The sequence below is a fragment of the Nannospalax galili genome, unplaced genomic scaffold (genome assembly GCF_000622305.1).
Source record: "Nannospalax galili isolate Female #2095 unplaced genomic scaffold, S.galili_v1.0 scaffold635, whole genome shotgun sequence".
Classification (NCBI taxonomy): Eukaryota; Metazoa; Chordata; class Mammalia; order Rodentia; family Spalacidae; genus Nannospalax; species Nannospalax galili.
In genome coordinates this window covers 469,536-489,646 of record NW_008335836.1, presented here as the reverse complement: position 1 = coordinate 489,646, position 20,111 = coordinate 469,536, and the positions used below count along the sequence as shown (strand labels likewise).

The following is a 20,111-nucleotide window of genomic DNA, read 5'->3' as shown; positions in this document are numbered from 1 at the left end:
AATCTATTCGCCTAATTAGAGATAATATCTGCTACTATTTCTCTATATAAAGACAAAAATAGCTGCCTTTCTTTCAATTATGCTAATTTGATATAATTACTCAAAAAGTGTAGATGTTTATTGATTTCTAGCACATTATTTCTGGAGAAGTGTTCAACTGTTCTCAAGAAACTATTTGCCAATATTCAGCACTATTCTATCATCAACTGAGAAATATAACAATTGTTATCTTAATTTTTTAATCACTTTCTCATATTTTGATGACTTTCTTTGGAAACGTAAACATACACTTTTTAAAGAAAATATCAAGTGATGTGAAAATTCATTGGAAGAATGAGAGGCATAAAAATATATTGAAAAGATGACTTGGGTATTATGAGGGTTATTGAAATAACTTCAGTTTTATTTCTAGAGAGGAAATACTAAGAAAATATCAATATTATCCAGTGTTCCCAGGTGTGGTGTTGATGGGGTCAGGGACTACTTCAGAGCTCTGGCATGCTTCCTACAAATGAAGCAGACACAAACATACCTCATAGACTCAGAGAATAATTTGCTTTTCACCATTGAGATTAAAAAGTAAATTATTTCTTTAACCTTCATTTGCAGTTGATCGCTGTTCTAAACTGAATGTTTTAAGCCAAACAGAGGCTTCCAGTTCTAACATGCAATACTTTGTTCAAGCTGCAGAAAGCTATGTCGATAGGTTTGGAAATATCTTATTCTTTAATCATCAGGATTAATGTTGCCCCAGAGAGTATAATGAATTAGCTCTTTCTGTCTTAAAAATCCATCTTCTAAAAGGAACATTTGGAAGCTGACATATATGGAGGACTAGGAGACATCTTTATGGAAATTAAAAACAGTAGCTGGTTCCAGCCACCCGTTCTTCTTCTAACAGGCATCCCTGGACTAGACGATGTGCAAGTATGGCTCTCTATCCCACTATGTATCACGTACCTTGTTGCTATGCTAGGAAACTGCACCATCCTATTTGTCATCAAGACCACCTCCAGCCTCCATGAGCCTCAGTACCTCTTCCTATCTATGTTGACAGCTACAGATGTGGGCCTTTCCATATCAACTCTGCCTACAGTATTGAATGTCTTCCTACTGAGCCACAGGGAGATTGAATTCCACTGCTGCCTGACATAGGTGTTCTTCATTCATACCTTCTCCTCCATGGAGTCAGCCATTTTGCTGGCAATGGCTTTTGACCGGTTTGTAGCCATTCACAACCCACTACACTATGCTGTTGTTTTAACTCTGCCTAGAATTATGGGGATGGGATTCACAGCTATTCTTAGGGGTGTGTTGTTAATGGTGCCTTTGCCCACCCTGCTCAAGCGACTGCCCTTCTGCAAGGGTATTGTTCTATTCCATTGCTGCTGCTACCATCCTGACATTATGAAGTTGGCCTGTGGCCATGTCAGGGTCAACATCATCTATCGATTGTCTCTAGCCCTCGGTTCCTTTGGAGTTGACTCTGTATTTATTGTCATTTCATACATCTTGATTTTGAAGACAGTGTTGGGTATTGCAACAGGAGATGGTCAGCTCAAAGCACTTAACACATGTGTCTCCCACATCTTCACTGTCTTCATCTTTTATGTGCCCCTCATTGTGCTGGCCCTCATTCTCTTCTCCTCTTCTCCATGTAACTATGGCCAATCTTTTCCTCTTCTTGACTCCTGTTTTGAACCCTTTGGTTTATAGCCTAAAAACCAAACAGATAAGGTCAGAAGTTTGTAAGATATTCAAAGAAAGAAGAAATTTGCCCATGGAGTCACATATGATCTTAGTGAAAGAGAGGCCCAACTGTTCCTCCCTTGTCATCTGTCTGCTTCTCCTAAGAAAGATGTCCTCATATCAAGGTATAGTTTTGTAAGAACTGAGAAATTTTTTCTCTTCCAAGAATTTGATGGTGTTTTGATTGTCATTGTAAAAGAAATGTGTTCATTTACTGTATTGTTAAATGAGCTTGAATGGGGACTTCGGTGTGGGAGAAGTGTTTTTTGTTTTGTTTCCTCTTTTAAAGACACATATGAGTAATATAAAAGGCAAAAGAGTGTGGAAACCAAGCAGTTGCTATCCATCTTTGGAAAGCAGAAATGAAATGAGATGTTCTATCAAAAAGGAAAAATAATTGTTCATATAAATTTTAAATTATGCATCCAAGAAAACAAAGTTAGTGACACCTTCTAAGATATGTGAAGAGAACAGAACATTATGCTTGATAGAAGGAGAAGAAGAAGAAGAAAATTCCGCCAGAAGTGTGGTAAAGCACAATAGCAGAATGGGATGCCTGAGATGTCACCAAATCATACCCTTATATATTTAACTGATTAGTTAACAAGCAAAATTTATTTGTATATTGTACCTACTAAGATTACTATTCTATTAGTCAATTTCATATTTTCCCCAGGACACTGAAACCCTTTATTTGAGATGGAAGGATGCCCCCACCTGACACTACTCTCATAATGGTTGGAGCTATCCTGATGGTCTTTATGGAAAGATTTCTGCATGCAGTTCTGAATATTATTCAGCAGTTGCCCAATATTAGAGATGTATTTTTGAAATAATTAAGATTTTTTTTAAGTTTTTATTATTTTCTGCCATATTTTATATTTTTCTCTCTTTCACACTTCACAAATAGGTAAAAACCAAACAAAAATGCTTTTACAAATTTTCATACCCTTATTTAATACAACAGAGAAAACTTCTAATAACCTAAATGTATATCTTTCCTCACATAAGAAGCCAATAATCCTACAGTGAGCACTGTCTGGGTGTTCCCTCATTCAATTAAATTCTAAGAGTATCTACCTAGAGAGAGAATTAAATCCAAAAAACTAGGTTTTAAATCTCACTGCTGCTCTGCAGGGTTCAGTGGACCAACAATGAGATTCTATTCACTGAAATTTATTTGAAACTTAGCTGTTACAAAAGGTTGAGTATCATTAGATCAATTCTTTACATAGGAATAATGGTTTTGTTAAAGAAAGAAGACAGAAGCGAGCACAAAATTATTTGAACCAATATGCTCTACAGAAAACTTGAGATTACTTAGTAAGCCTAGAGCATGAAGCTGGCTAGACCAGTCAGCTCATGGAGAGATTCACATGTTCTGTGGATTGGGTGAAATTTACCATAAGAAACATGGATTCTTTCACAAAAAATGAAAATAAAGATTGAACATAAACATATGTGCTTTTCAAAGTTTATGTAGCATTATAAATATTAGTTTAAACATCACATAATTTAAGAAAATTCAGCACCATATTAGATAAGAAATCTTGAATGCTTCAGTTAGAGTAATATTCAGATGTAGAAAAATGAAAAAATATGATAAGTTTAGGAGATGTAAGTAAATGAAATTAATGAACAAATGCAAGATTACATAGAGAGAATAGCTTTTATTTGCAAGCTAGCAGCATAAAAGTCATAATCATTATTCATTCAGGGGGAATTTGAGGGAATATGAATTCGGAGAAGTTCATGAACTTAACTTTGGATCCATTGGTTTTGAAGACTATTTTTCTATAATGAGCATGTCCATGTATACACACATATCTGAAGATAAAAAGCAAATAAAATCTCAAAATCAATATACAGATGTTATAACAGTGGAGCAATTACAAGATACAAAACAAACTAACAACATTGTGATCTATAGAAATTTAGATAAACAACTTTTTCATCGAAAGAATAAAGTATCTGGTGTTTAGCTGGAATGACTCAACTTTTGGAAAAATAGAAATTACATACAAAACATTTCCAAACTGACCACTTTGACAAACACACACTGTAGCATAATATAAGAAAATGGTCTCGAAGGTCTATGTGATTCTTTTTCATAAAATATTTCAAGATGGGAGAGAAAAATTTAATAAAACAGTAAAAGTAGAGGAAAAGAAACATTGTAGAAAGTAAAGGTGTACGTTGGAGGGTTTGTTAAAATTTCTGAATCCTTTATTAAATTCCATAATTATAAACTTTATTTGGAAATAAGAAAAATATATTAAGCCTGTCCCTGACAAAGGTTAACAAGAAATTTCCTGCAAGAATTTCTCTTTTTATTCTGTTCAGTTTGTGAAGCTTATCACACTGTATGTGGGAAAAATTAAGTTTATGAGTATATAAATGCAATACATTTATTTATAACATCCATAATTTATACAGTCCATCTCATGCCATATCTATATACACAGCCAAAATACAAAATTACAATTAAATCAACAATGCTTAGGTTTGGATTGGAGGAGGGGGATCAGTGAAAACGGCTGTCAATAGGGGAGGAAATCTAATTATATTGTATGAAAATCTCGAAAATTCAATAAAAATTAAATAAAATGAGTATTATTTTTCAAAAGGTTAAAAAAATAGTGACTGTTTTTACCCTTGAGTACCAAATAAAGCATTTATATGTAAAAAAAAAAAAAACCCAGCAATTCTGACAACTAAACAGCGAGTGAGTTATTTTTTCTTATGAAAATTGTCATGAACTTTATTATTTTTTCAGCTTCTCTGAATCTTCAGAGATTTCCTCAGAACTGAACAGATCTGCTTGGTCTTCAGGCTATAAACAATTGGGTTGAGCATTGGGGGCATAAAGAGGTAGGTATTTCCCAGGATGGCGTGTACTATTGGAGAACTTCTGTGGCTGATTCGATGCATTACAGTTATTGCCAGGAGAGGTCCATAGTAAATGAAGACAATGAAGATATGAGACAAACAGGTGTGAGTGCCTTCATCTGCCCTGCTTTGGAAGCAATCCCAATAACTGCTTGAAATATCAGAGCATAAGAAACAGCTATGAGCAGAAAGTCTATCCCAAAAGAAAAGATAACCAATGTAAGCCCATAGAAAATATTGACTTTGACTTTGACAAACTAGCTTCATGACATTTGGGTGGATACAGTGCGAATATGACAGTGTCTGCCCCTTGTAGAAGGGTAATCTCTTAAGCAGGATGGGCAAGAGAGTCATGAGCACCACACCCCTCAGAAAAGCTGCCAGACCCAACTTGGTGACTCGTGAGTTCGTAAGTATAGTGATATATTGCAAGAGGTGACTGATGGCCACAAAGCGGTCAAAGGCCATAGCTAACAGAATTCCTGAGCCCATGGAGGATGATGTATGGATGAAGAAGAGTTGAGTGAGGCAACTATCAAATGCAATTTTATCAAAATCAAAGATAAAGACTTTTATCACAGAGAAAAGTGTGGAAACAGACAAGACAATACCAGCCCCAGCCAGCATGGACAAGAAATGATACTGGGGCTCTGCAGGCTCCGCTCAGTCCTCACTAAGTATATCACTGTGCAGTTTCCTGCCATGGTAGTGATGTACACCATACTCAAGAGTGGTCCCAGCCGTAGACAAGCACCCACCAGTCCTCGGAGGCCAGTGAGGAGGAGGAAAGAAGGGTGAAATGTGGTATCAGTTAGAAACACTGCTCAAACTGATTTCTCTGACCATGAACTTAAAAAGCAAGCAAAATTCATTGTTAATTTCACAATGATCTTCAACTTGGATAGATGTGTCCTACAAAAGAAAAAGACTAAGAACGATGTTCTAACTGGGAGCAAAATGGCATTAATCATTTTTATGGTGGGGAACAGAATTTGTCTTGTTCCAATGAAATTGTCTTGAGGAGAGATATCCCCCTTATTATTAAATTTCAGTTAGATATTAACAAGTTATAACAGGTGAAAATGAATAGTTCGTTTTGTGTTCAGTTCAGTCTAAAACGATCTGGTCCAGGGGCCTAAGACGAGAATTAGACAACAGAAAACGTAAGTAGCACTATTGTAAAAATACAGATTATTTCAGATTTAAGGAACAAAATCTAACCAAAGAAATGGCGAGTTTGCTTAGAAAGGATACTTTCTGTTCTAGTCTGAAAATTTGACTTCTAATCCCCAGAACTTATCCGAAAATGCCAAGCATGGCTGCATGTGTCTGTAATTCCTGTAGAGTGGGATCTTAAAGATGAGAAAAATCACTGGGTCAATGTAGGATTAGTTTCAGGTTCAGTTAGAGACCGTGTTTAAAGGGAATAAAGCATAAAAGGGGAGGCCTGATGTCTTCCTTGTCCTCTGGGTGCTGATGGTTACACACTCATACACACATGGGTTCACAATCAGAGAGAGAGAGAGAGAGAGAGAGAGAGAGAGAAACTTTTCAAAAATGTTGTCTTGCTCAGTCTACCTGCTTTACACACTCATACACACATGGGTTCACAATCAGAGAGAGAGAGAGAGAGAGTGAGAGAGAAACTTTTCAAAAATGTTGCCTTGCTCAGTCTACCTGCCTACCTACTTCCATCCATCCACTCTACATTTCTAGCTACTCTGGTACCATGTGGAGTCCAATCTGGAACAGCAGGTAGTAAGTTACAGAATGAGTGTGCCACTAACTTTTCTCCTTCCCACTCTCTATTTGACCTGCCCTCACTCTCTCAGGGTCTCCTGCTCCTGATGCAAGTGGACAAAATGACATAACACATTTTTATCGGAATTTTGCATAGTTTATACATTTGGGAAGGGCGGAGATGATTTACAAAGAAAAGGACACCGAGGCACAGTGCCCAGCGTTCTGGATCGCTTTCGTTTCTGTGCATGCTGGTTCATCCTGCAGAGTTCCAAGCAGGTCTGGGTATCAGGGTCTCCTGCTCCTGATGCAAGTGGACAAAATGACATAACACATTTTTATCGGAATTTTGCATAGTTTATACATTTGGGAAGGGCGGAGATGATTTACAAAGAAAAGGACACCGAGGCACAGTGTCCAGCGTTCTGGATCGCTTTCGTTTCTGTGCATGCTGGCTCATCCTGCAGAGTTCCAAGCAGGTCTGGGTACGAGATACCCAGCACCCACCAGATCCACGGGAGGCTGGCTAGCTCCCTGTTCCCTGTTTCAAGAATGGCGCCAAATCCTCCTCCTTTTTCCCAGTGTGCTCTGCTTCTCTCTGGGTCGCTAGATCATCCCCCTTTTTCTCAGCAGAGGAATTTATCCAACACTGAGTCAAATCAGCAGGTCACCTAGCAGCCACCCCTCTTACTGTACTACTCCAGGATCATATGGATTCCAACTGAGACTATCAAGCTCAGAGGTTACACTTATCCCTAGGTGAACTGAAACTACTTCGACATCTCATTCCTACATCAACCCAAAATGATCCTAAGACTGAGCACCAAGCACCACTCAGCTGATTTACAACCTAAAAATTGAGGTAACAACAAGGATCCAAACACCCACTCAACTACAGTGAGATCAGATATCTAAACCAAGAACCACCGCCAAGGACATAATTCCAGGTGCCTAGGTCCCGTTGTAAAAGTACAAACATAAATAACCAAGACAGGAACTCAAAGAGGACATGAATAAAGACTGAATGAAGACAGAAAACACAAATATTTGAAGAAAATGAAGCAATTGAAGATATGAAATTAGTTTTTTATAAAGAGAATATGAAAAAAGCCAAACTGAAATAAAACTCAAAGTGAAATAAAACTCAAAGTGAAAGACTCAGAAAGTCTAATAAAAATATTAGCACAAATCCCCAGAAATAGATTGGAACAAGTGGAAGAGAGATTATCAGGTCTTGAAGACGAGGTAGAGGAAATAGGCCAATTAGTCAAACAAAATACTAATCTAAAATAATCCAAGGACAAAGCATATAGGAAATCTGGGACACTATAAAAGACCAAACCTACAGATCAGAGGTGTAGAAGAAGAGGAAGCCCATGCCAAAGGCATGGAAAATAATTTCAACAAATCATGAGGAAAATGTCCAAATTTAAGGAAAACGATACCTATCATGATACAAGATATATAATGGACACCAAATAGACAGGACTGAAAAAGAAACCCAGTGTTATATAACAATCAAAATAATAAATGCACAAGAAAAAGAAAAGATGTTGAAAATTGTAAGAGAGAAAGATTAAGTCACATTTAAAGGTAGGCCAGTTAGAATAACTGCTTATTTTTCAATGGCACCCATGAAAGACAAAACTTTTGACCTATGTCCTAAAGTCATAAAAGAACACAAATGCCTGCCCAAAAAACTATATTCAGCAAAATATTGGTTATAATACAAAGAAAAAGAAAAGCTTTTGATGGTATAAACTATCATATGGAATGTGTGTCTATTAAGCCAGTTCTATGTAGGACACAAGAAGGCATCCTTCACTCTAAAGAGGTCTAAACATACAGAAGAGGACAGACACAAAACTAAACAGTTAAGCAAAGAAGTCTAAGAAAACACTACCACAACAAAATAATGGGGATTAATAACACTGGTCAATAATAACTCTCACTATTATTGACTTAATTCCTCAATAAACAGACACAGACAAGTATATTGGATTAAATAATGGGATCCATTCTTTTGCTGTCTCCATTAAACATATCATTATCAAAGGCAGACACCCCTTTAGGGTAAAAGGATAGAAAAAGATATTCCAAGCAAATGGAAATAGGGAAGAAGCAGAGGTAGCTCTTCTAGAATCTGAGAAACTGCACTTCAAACTAAAACTAGTCAGAAGAGATGTGGAAGAAATTTTCATACTCATTAAGGAGAAAATCTCACAAGGGGATATTATAATCTTAAATATACATGGCCAAACACAGGTATGCAGACATCATTAAAGAAACACTGTTAGATCAAAATTTACAGACGTACACCTCCACACTAAGAGTATCTTCAGTACTCCACTCTCACCAACAGACAGGTCATCCAGACAAAACTCAACAGAAAACCCCTCAAGAAACTTGACGTCAGGTGTCAAATGGACCTAGTAGACATACATAGGACATTTCACGCAAACACAGAAGAACACACTTTTTTTCTCAGCAACCCACAGACTTTTCTCCAACATTGATCACACATTGAGACATAAACCAAGTTTCAACCAAGTTAAGAAAATTGGAATGACAGCTTGTATTCTAAGCACAAAGATATTAAGCTAGATTCGCACTAGAAACAGCAGAAAATGTGCAGTGTATGAAAACCAAACAACTTACTACTTAATGAAAACTGAGCCAAGGAGGAAATCCAGATAAAAATTTAAACAAGAAAGTATAGCATACCAAAGTCAATTGGGACACAATGGAGGCAGCCCTAATAGGAAAGTGCCTTCATTTAAAAACTGGAGCGATTTCATGTTAATTAATTAATGATGCATGTGAATGTCTTATAAAAACAAGAACAAATGACACCATATAAGAATAGATGGGAAGAAACAGTCAAAACCAGGACTGAAATTAATGAAATAGAAACAAAGAATCAATGAAATGAAGGAGTTGATATCTCTAAAAGATTAACAAAATAGACAAACTTTTAACCAGTTTAATCAAAATAAGCAGAGTTATGATACAACTTAAGAAATTAAGAATTGAAAAGGGGAATATCACAATGATACTGAAGAAATTCAGAAAATCATAAAGACATATTAAAAAGTCCATTATCAAATATACTGGAAAATCTAAAAGAAATGAATCAATTTCTAGATATCTATCACCATCCAAACTTAAATCAAGATGAAGTAAGCAGATTCAAACTATCAGATCTTATGTTAAGATTCTTGATCCATTTGGATTTGAGGTTTATGTGGTTTATGCAGAGTGAAAGATAGGGATCTAGTTTCATTCTTCTACATGTAACTGTCCATATATCCAAAACCATTTGTTTAATTTGTAATCTTTTTTCCAATGTGTATTCCTGATCTTTGTCAAAACTCAGGTGATTGTATGGGTATGGACTTGAGTCTTGAATCTGAGTCCTCATTCGATTTCATTGATCAACGTGTCTGTTTTTACACCAGTACCATGCTGATTTTATTACCTAGGTCTATACTATAATTTGAGATCAGGGATGGGGATGACTCCAGTGTTTCCTTTATTAAGCAGGTTGGTTTTGGCTATCCTGCCTTTTTATGTCTCCGTATGAAATTTAGGGTTATATTTTCAATTTCTGTGAATAGTATTTTATTGGAAATTTAATGGCTTATTGCATTGAGTTTTTAGATTGGTTTTTGTAGGATAATATGAATCCTAGGAATCTGTGAGCATGGGTGACCATTCAATTTTCAGGCATCTTCTTCAAATTTTTAATATCCTAGAATTTTTATTCTACAAGTCCTTCACTTCATTGCTTATATTTATTCTAAAATATTTTACTATTTTTGAGGCTATTGTGAAAGGGACAAAATCTCTAATTTCTTTCTGTGTTTCTTGTTGGTATATACGAAAGGTGCTTACTTAACCAATCACCTTGTAATTGTGTTTAAGTCCCTCTTTACAAGACGTAATGCTATCCAGGTCAAGAACCTGTAACTAGACAGCTCAAAGGCCCTAGTGGAGAACCTGCTACTACTATTCTACTAAATTGATATACTATTAATTCAACTCCTACTGACTTAATGTCATATTCATAGTTACTACAGAGACCCATATATGGTTAAGTGCACAGAAAATAAGAGATTGCAGAGTGCTCAGCTGTAACTGAGATACCGACATCACACCCTCTTATCCCAAGGCTCAGGGATCACTGTGGAAGAGAGGGCAGAAATATTAAAAGAGCCAGAGGAGGTAGATGGAATAAAAGGAAATCCTGTGTTCTGGACATAATTTGGAGTTGCACATACAAACCCATAGCACTTATGACATCATGCACAAGATCTGTGCAAACTGAAGTCAGACAGGGGCCTAGTATGAATGGGGGAGGTGACAGGAAATAACACACCTAGCTGAAGCATTTTATGGGTGTTGGGAGAAGGAGAGTTAGTTTTCCTTACTGGTGTAACACCAAGGGATAAATTAACACCCAAGTGTACTTAGGAAACACAGATTAGACTTGATAGATCTTAAAGATAAAGACATACTAATAAGGGACATGAGATTGTGGGGGTTAAAATGGGGCTGGAGAGGACTTAGGGAGTCTGAATACGATCAAAACACTCTGTATGAAATTCTTAATATCTTTAGAAAAAGATGAAGTAAACAATTTAAATAGCTCCATATCACCTAATGAGATAGAAGAAACTTGGCAAAATAGAAAAGACAAAACACTCTCAGATTTTTTTCATGAAGCCTGTATTACCCTGATACCAAAACTGAAGATCAAATAATAAAAAAGAAAATTATAGGTAAATCTCACTAGTGATAATAGACAAAGAAATTCTTTCTAAAGTCTTGCAAATGGAGCTAGAGAGATTGTTCAACCTTAAAGATCACTGTCTGTTCTTGCAGAGGACCTGGGTTTGATTCCTGGCACTCACAAGGTGACTAACCACTGCCCATAAATCTAGTTCATGGGAATCCAGTGCTTTCATCTGGCCTCCAAAGTCATTACATTAACATAACATTGTTATGTACATGCAGGAAAAATGCTCATATATATCAAATAAAAATAATAAATAAATTGTTAAAGAAATTCTTACAAACCAAATTCAAGAGCACATAAAAAATATGATCTACTTTGATCAAGTTGCTACATCACAAAATGTGCAAGAACAGTTTAACACATGTAAATCAATAAGAACAGAAATCACATGATCATCTCATTAGATGCAGAAAATGCATTTGAGACAATTCGACATCCAATTGTGATAAAAATCATGGAGAATCTAGGGATATAGGGGACAGACCTCAACCTATAATGGCGATATACAGCAAACTCACAATCAACATTACACTAAATGAAGGAAAAACAGAATTTCCATGAAAATCAGGAACAAGACAAGGATGCCCATTCTCTCTTATTATTAAATGTAGAGCTTGATATGTTATCTAAAGTGACTTAGCTAAACAAGTGAAGGACATGAAGGACATAGAATCCGGAAAGGAAGAGTAAATGTATTCTAATTTGAAGATGATATGATTCTATGCATAAAAGGCTCTAAATTCTCCACCAGAAAACTCCTACAGCTGATAAACACTTTCAGCAAAGTACCAGTTTAGAAAATTAATACACAAAAATCAGTAAATAAAAATGAAAAACATGCCAAGAAAGAAATCAGGGAAACAAGCTCAATTATAGTAGCCTCAAAAAAATTATGCTAAAGCTAACTGAAGTACTGAAAGACTTATATAATAAAAACAAGAAGTTGAAGCAGAAACAAGTAAAAGGGAAAAACCTCTCAAGCTCATGGGTAACCAGGATCAACACTTGAAAAATGGACTTCCTAACAAAAGCAGTTCAAAGCAGTGTCAAAGCAATCCCTATCAAAATTCCATTGCAGTTCATCATATAAATTGAAAAAAAAATCTTAAATCACATGTGTAAACACCCCAAAAAAATCAAGATGGTCAAAAAAATCACAAACAAATAAAGAACTATTGGGTGTTATTTATTAAGTTTTAGTACAGAGTATAAAAAAATCCTTCACAGTGATACATCTGAAAGAAGGATAATGTTTAGAATTTACAAATAATTCAAAAAAACTAAATCCCAAGAAAACAGATAAGCCAATTTAAAGAATGAGGCACATAACTAATCTTATATTTTCAAATGGTGAAATACAAAATCCAACTAAGATTTAAAATATTTTCACCATTCTGGTGCTGGAGAGATGGCTCAGCAGTTAAGAACACTGGCTGTTCTTGCAGAAGACCTGGGTCGAATCCCAGAACCTACATGGCACCTAACAACTGCCTGTAACTCAATTCAACAGCCTCTTCTGTCCTCCACAGGCATTGCACAACACGGGTGCACTTACCTACATGCAGGCAATGCACACACATACGTAAAACATAATAAATAAAATATCAAAAAAGTCAACATTCTAAACCATCAAGGAAATGCAAATGAAATCTGCTTTGAAATTTCAACTGACGTGATCAGAATGGTTAGGATGAAGAAAACAATAGCAACATGTGTTGGCGTGGATGTAGAGAAAGATGACTATTCACTGTTGGTTGAGCGTAAACTGTTGTAAAATACAGAAATCAGTACGGAGTTGCATCAAAAACCTAGAACAACAAGATCAAGTTATATCATCCTTGCACATATTCACAAAGTAGTCTATGTCCTACTGTAAGGTACCTGTCTGCTTACAATCATTGCTGCAGTATGCACAACAGCCAGGAAATAGAAACAGACTGAATGCCCATCAAATAATGAATGGATGAGAAAAATATGGTATACTTATACTAAGAAATATTATAAAGTCATTAAGAAAATGAAATTATAAAATGAAAATTTCAGGTAAATGCATGGAACTGGAAACGATCATCCTGAGTGAGGGAACCAGACCCAGAAAGATGAGCATCCATATTCCATATTTTCTCACCTTTGTGCATATTAACTTTAAACCTTTATGTATATACATATACACATTTCATTTGGAATACTGGTAGAGGTTAGGAAACTAATAAGAGACCATACAGAATGGAAGATCATTCAAAGGAAGGGAGATAGAGTAGAGTGATATAAAAGAGGATGAGTGAGTAATGGAAGAGAAAGGATTACATGTGTGGGGATGTGTCAACAGGGTAGAGGAGTTAATTTGGGGAGGGATAACTAACACTGAAGACCTTTGGAAAAAGCAATATAGAAACCTACTGCAGAGAAGTTTTCTAAAATATGGCATGTACATACATAAAAATATTTAAACGGAGTTGCCCTGTAACAGAGAGACAATACCCCAATTAAACACCTCATTCTAGAAAATATAATCCACTCTAGCAGGAATGGGTTAGCTTTCTTTATGTTGTCAGCTTGTGAGTTGGATTTTCCCCAGACTTCCAAACATTACAGTCTTTTGCCAGTTCCTTTGCCTGCCCTTCAGTACCTGATAATAAGACCCTATTGCTGACGACAACACATTATTGTCAAAATACATGATGATATCAAGTAGGTACTGAGTATGACCTGGAACTTTCATCCCTACTTGCTAGCTTTCATCATGATGGAAGGTCCTGTGTATATTAGTGGGGGAGAAAAGAAATAATCAGTTTTACCCCCTGAGTACTATGTGCAATATTGTAATGAATGAACCAGGAAGCTATATCCACTAGTGCAATAGTGTCATGAACATTATGGGAGTAAACAACCCCCCACTGATTGGGTTTAAGGCACACTACAAGAAATGACGCCAGTATCAGGGATAAGACCCTGAGGCTAGATATATAACCATTAGTGGAATACCTAATACTAAAATTCTACTAAATGAATATAGTATTAAAGTAACTAATTGCTATACCCATCGATCAGTGCATCTCTCAAAACTTATCAAGGAAGCATCTTTTTTAAATTATTTAAATTTAATAACCATATGATCAGAAGAGGCATTTCATTACAGCTTTAACATATTCAGTAACACACTCCAGAGCAGGGATACATCTCTTTCAAAAGTGGCTGTAACTTTTTAGGTTCACTGTTGAATTAATACAGCATTTTATTATGAAAATATAAAGTTTCATACAGAAAAATTCATTTTTAATGCAATTGACATTAAGATGCTTGCACATGCATTTCTAATCTCTATATATTTGATTATTACAAGTCACAGTCGGTTACTTTCTGAGATCCTTGGTATCTGAGCATGGATATAAAGTCATCAGGTGGATTTCAGTGGTAATGTTTTTCACAACTACTAATTATTAAGGAGCAAATTTTTATGCCTTGAAGAATTTTTTTAATTTATTTATACACCCACTTCCCAGGTAACACCCTCCCATACCCTCCCTCCCACCACTAGAGCCCTTATACTCTGATATCCCTGCTACTGTCTGCTGTGTTGTCGGCACCCCAGCCATTCCCCACCCCTTTTCTGAATTGACCCCCGAATCTTGGGGAGAGAGGTGTGACATCAATAACACTTTCGGGGTTCAGAACTCCTCAGTCTCTAATTTTCATTTCTCAATTTCTTCTTGATTTCTCTCTTTATCCAGTTTTCATTCAATTGTGTGTTGATGTGGGAGGACAGAGCATTATGCTTGATGGAAGAAAAGAATAGCAATGAAATTCCTCCAGAGGAAGTATGGTAAAGGACAATAACAGAATGAGGTCCCTGAGCTTTCACCAGCTCCTATCCTTATTCATTTAATGATTAGTTAACTAAGGAAATTTGCCCCGGCCTGCAGGGCGGAAGACAGATACTCGAACTCCCAGGGACCTGGAATGATGAGACAAGAGACACGAAGAATGACAGCAAGACAAAGAACTCTGATCAAGCTACCAAAGTTTATTTTTCCACTGGGATTCTTATACGGGCTGAAGCGGGAAATTAGCTGGGGAAGAGGGAGGGGAGATGTTGTCTCAATGGGTTAATGAATGTCCCTTAGGATGAGGGGACCTGGCGCCATGAGTCTGGTTGCAGTTTAAGGAAATTGGTGGTTGCTCAAACTTATCTTAAATCATCGGAAGGGTTGCTTATCTTAGGGGGCAGGGAGGACTGATCAGCAAGTTCTCTGGAGGCTGCTTGCCCTGGTGGGCAGGGAGGGCTGCCAGGCAGCATGGTCTCCCACAGAAATTGATTTGTATATTGTATCTCATGAGATTGCAATTCCATTAGTCAGTTTCATATGCCTCCTGGGAAAAAGTCTTCCCTTTGCTTGGGAGGGAAGGATGCCCTCAACCTGACATTACTCCCAAAATAGTCAGAGCTATCTTGATGCTCTATTAGGAAATCTTTCTACATACATTTCTGACCAATATCCAACAGTTGCTTATTATTAGAGAGTTATTTATAAAATCTATTAAGATGTATGGTTTATGATTTTGTTATTATTTTGACATATTTTATATTTTTCACACTTCTTTTTCACCTTCACAAAGAATATAAGGAAAACCAAATAAATGCTTTCTCTAAAAAATTTTACTGACCTTTTTTACATTTTATACAACACTTCTTAATTGTTGGGTGACCCTGCTGCTAAGGTTGTAGTCCTCCATGTCTGGATAGCTCTAAGGGGCTCGGCGCTGTATGGAAGGACTCCCTTTCTCAGCAGGGGCCTCCTGCTCTCTGTCTGACTTACCTGGAAAGTGCCACCAAGCATGAATGCCTGACCTTATTTGAAAAATGACCTTTGGCATAGTTACCTGCAATAAAACTACAATCAGGTTTTTTCTATATGATAATTAGGCATTGCCCTATAGTCAGATGATAGGATTCCCCTACCACATGTAAATACCTATCAGCTGAGGCTTTGGCTGCTGGCTCCACACTATATTTTCCCTAACCCCCACTGAATAAATGGAACTGTATCACTGAATCTGCCTCCCCCGGAAGGGCTTTCTTCCATCATGCTCACTGGCCATCCTGACCCCATTCATCACTTCTGCTCCCTTTGTCCTCATGGACCGGCGGCCAACAACCCACAAGGGGAAGAGGAGACCCCACACTTAATCAAATTTAGAACCCCCTCCCCCATCCATGCCCCCACACATACTCCCCCCAACATGGACCTCATGCCTTCTACCATGTATGGTAAGTCTTATCCTGTCAAACATTTGTACCCAGATGTCCTCCAGCACTAGTTCATGCACTAGAGTCTAGTCAGCCTATCTAGAGATCGTAAGTAAGGCCTACTCTCCCTCAACCAGTAGTAATCAGTCTCCAATAGTTCCCAGGCTAGGACCAGTCAACCAACCATTTCCCTTGCTCCTTTCTAGACCCTTGATTGAGTTAGTCTTATGCTCACTGCCACCATTTCTGCAAGTTCATATCTGTAATTTCCAGTGCCTGAAAGCCTCTGTTCCTTATGTTCGTAGACTAATGTGGCTCTTAAGTTTCTGCCCTCTCTTTCCCAATGGTCCCTGAGCCATGGGTGAGTGAGGTTAGTATAGGAGTCCTATCCAGGGACACACATGCTGCAGTCTCTTATTCTCTAAAACTTGGCCAGTTGTGGCCTTCTGTGGGCTTCGTGCTCTGTTGCATAAGGAAGTTTCCCTAGTGAGAGTTGAGAGCTGCACTCGTTTTCTCTCTATCCCTTGTTCTGCCATGGTCCATGAGCCTTAGATGTAGAGGTTCAACTGAAGATATGTCTCCTAGAACTGGGCATCTCTCAAATGTATATTCTCTGTGTGTGACCAGTTCTGGAACTCTGCGGTAGCCTCCATCTCTTGCAAAAGAAGCTTCTTTTATGAGTGATGTATGATATACCTGTCTGTAAATACAAGGATTCAAATTTAGCATATGGTAAGAAATTTCATTTGTCTAAGACAGAGATAGGGTATTATCTAGGATATATGACCTCTCTAGCCATGTACATTTTGCTATGTTTACTGTGGTACCCATGAGTTCACTCCCATTGAGAGGGGCTTTAGCTTCAATTAGGTAACTGTTGATTATACCCCAGATAACAGTACTACTACTGCATCAGTAGAGATAGTTTTCTGTGCCTGTCATTATGGTTATTCAGGTTTAGGGCCAGGTTGGACCATTGATTTTCTCTTTAAGCAGCTTGCATAGTATCCTCTGGAACTATGAGATTAAACTTCAGGTATAAGGCTTCCAGGTCATGTCCTGAGTCTAAACTGTGTCCTGTCTTCAGAAGTAGGGTCTTATCTTCATGTTCTGAGAGATAACCAAGAGCTCTGGCAATAGTCTGTATTATTTTGGAAGTCTCTTGGACTTCTCTGACCAACCACTTGAAGGGAGGTCTCTCCTGTCAGGTGCTGCTCCTTGCCATACAGCCCCTAGGTATACACATGCACTAATGTTCAGATACTGTATGTGCATTTCTCAAGGGGTTCCCTAGCCAACACATTTCCCTCTCACTTCCCTAGCTCACCAAGCTCCATTCATCTCTCCCTTCTCTCCCCACTTTCAACCTCCCTCCTTCCTTCAGTGATTGTGACCTGGGAGTTTTAAGATAAAATTAAACCTTTTCCTTCCCCAGTTGATTTGGAAATAGTTTCTATCACAGCAAAAGAAAACAAAGCAGAAGAAAAGTCAGGTGTGACAGCATAAGTACATCAGACAGTGTCTTATCGAACACTGACTAGGCAGTCAGGCCTGCAGTGAATCAATGCAGAGAATTCCATATGAGTCACTGCATTGATCAATGAAGCTTTGCTGCTACTTCTTCTTTTGGTCCTAGTGAAAGTCAGCCAGGACTAGTGCATATGCTAATAAGAAAAAAAGAAACAATAAAGAAAACAAAGAGTTATGAGGTGTGAACAGAAAAACATGAAGCTTAGACACTTGAAAAAAATCTTCATATATACTGTTTTGGGCAATGAGTGCTTTCTCTTGGTTCATCCTTCTGCATCTTAGTTGACAAACCAGTGCATCCTATGTGGGTTCAAGGGTTATCTACTGCTTTTTATGTATATTTTATTCAGTTTTTCTGAATTTCACATAATATATCTTAATCAAATTTAGAATCCTCCCCCATCCAAACCCCAGATCCACCCCCACCAGATTCCACACATTCTGTCATATGTATTAATATTTTTCAAGTCCAGCATTTGTACCCAGATGCCTCTCGGTGCAAGTTCATTCACTGGATTTGTTACAGGAAAGGAGACCAGGAGTCAAAGTCAGGTGAGGGGGTGTGAGTTTAATTTACACTGGTGGACTGACATCAGGATCACTCTGTAATGGTGCCAGCCTCTAGCTAAAGATTTGGGGGACATTTATACTTAATTCATGTGAGGAATGCAAGCAAAAGTCAAATAGCACATGTGTGATAAGTAAGTGGTTTACAGGTGACATGTGGCCCCAAAGATTACAGGAAAGTGTCAGTTTGGTAAACAAAGACTTCCATCTTGAGTAACTGCAGGCGTGGGAAGATTCCTGTTTACCTCTCCCATTCTTAGTTCTTATCTTACGACCTTTCTAGACCCAAAGATTCAAAATTTTTAGCAACCATCCAAAGAGTTTCATTACCATCACGTTGCAAGAGCTTTCAGCAACACTTTGTGGCCTTTATTTTCTATCTGGGATTCTAGTTAGTCACACTCTTAAATCTTTGTTTCCTTATGTTCATAAACCAACCCTGACTCTTACAAATCTCTCTGTTGCCTCTTCTGCAATGGTCCCTGAGCCCTGGTGGGTGAGTTTTAATATAGGAGTCCTATCCAGGGACATGCACTCTGCAGTCTCTTGTTCTCTAAAACTTAGCCAGTTGTGGACTTCTGTGCACATTACACTCTGTTATATAAGGATGTTTCACTGCTGAGAGTTGAGAGATGTATTAGTTTTCTCCCTACCCATTGTTCTGCTAGGTTTCATGAGCCTTAGGTGTAGAGGTCCCATTGTAGATGTGTCACTTAGGGCTGGGAGTATGATACATTTGTCTATAAGGACAGTGTTCTGTAATTAGCATAAATTAATAAATTTCATTTGTTTAGAGATATGACAGAGACAAATTTTCTCTAGGATCTATGACCTCTCAAGCTACATTTACAGTGCCACCCATAAGTTCCTTTCCATTAGATAGCTTTTCATTACCCCCTAGATAAAAGTGACACTAACTGCCCCAATAGAGATAGTTTGCTGTGCCAATCATTGTGGTCATTGTGATTATTAGGTTTTACAACTGGGTTGGACCATTGATTGATTTTTCTCCTTTAGCAGCTTTCATAGTATCCTCTAGACTCAAGATCTAGTCTTCAGGGAGGAGGCTTTGAAGTCAGTTATAGCACCATTGCTCCAAGCCCTTTATTCAAATGTAGCCTGTCTTTAGCAAGCATCTTACCTTTAAGTTCTGGGAGGTACTCAAAGGCTGTGGCCACAGTCTAGGTTATTTTGGTAGCCTAGCTTCTTTCCCCCATGTATTCAACACTACAAGAATAGGGTAAGATTACTGAAAAGATACATTGTGGTTTATGGTTGGAGACTCTCGGCATCTCAGTGCCTTACATTCTTTCTTTGTGAGTCTAAAGGTCTCTATTTAGTGCCTTTGTGATTCATGCATTATGGCTCAAGCCTAAAACACAACAGTATGCTGCTCTTGGCACATGGGGCTTCATGAATGATTTTCCCTAAAGCTGAATGTCCAGAGAGAATATTGAGTGAAAGTGCGGCATGTCAGGTTTCTAAAAAAATGAAATAAAACACTAAGAAAATTTAATTTTGAAATATTAGTGTGGGTTTTTTTTGGTAAATATTATTCTCCTTTGGTTCCCAGATACCTGAGAGACTCTG

At 37.5% G+C, this 20,111-nt stretch overlaps 2 pseudogenes; one reads left to right on the top strand and one right to left on the bottom strand.

Moving 5' to 3' along the window:
- The first annotated feature begins 849 nt into the window (after positions 1 to 849).
- On the top strand, positions 850 to 1,888 carry LOC103732093 (annotated as a pseudogene).
- Positions 1,889 to 4,521: 2,633 nt separating this feature from the next.
- LOC103732092 lies at positions 4,522 to 6,638 on the bottom strand (annotated as a pseudogene).
- Positions 6,639 to 20,111: the final 13,473 nt, after the last annotated feature.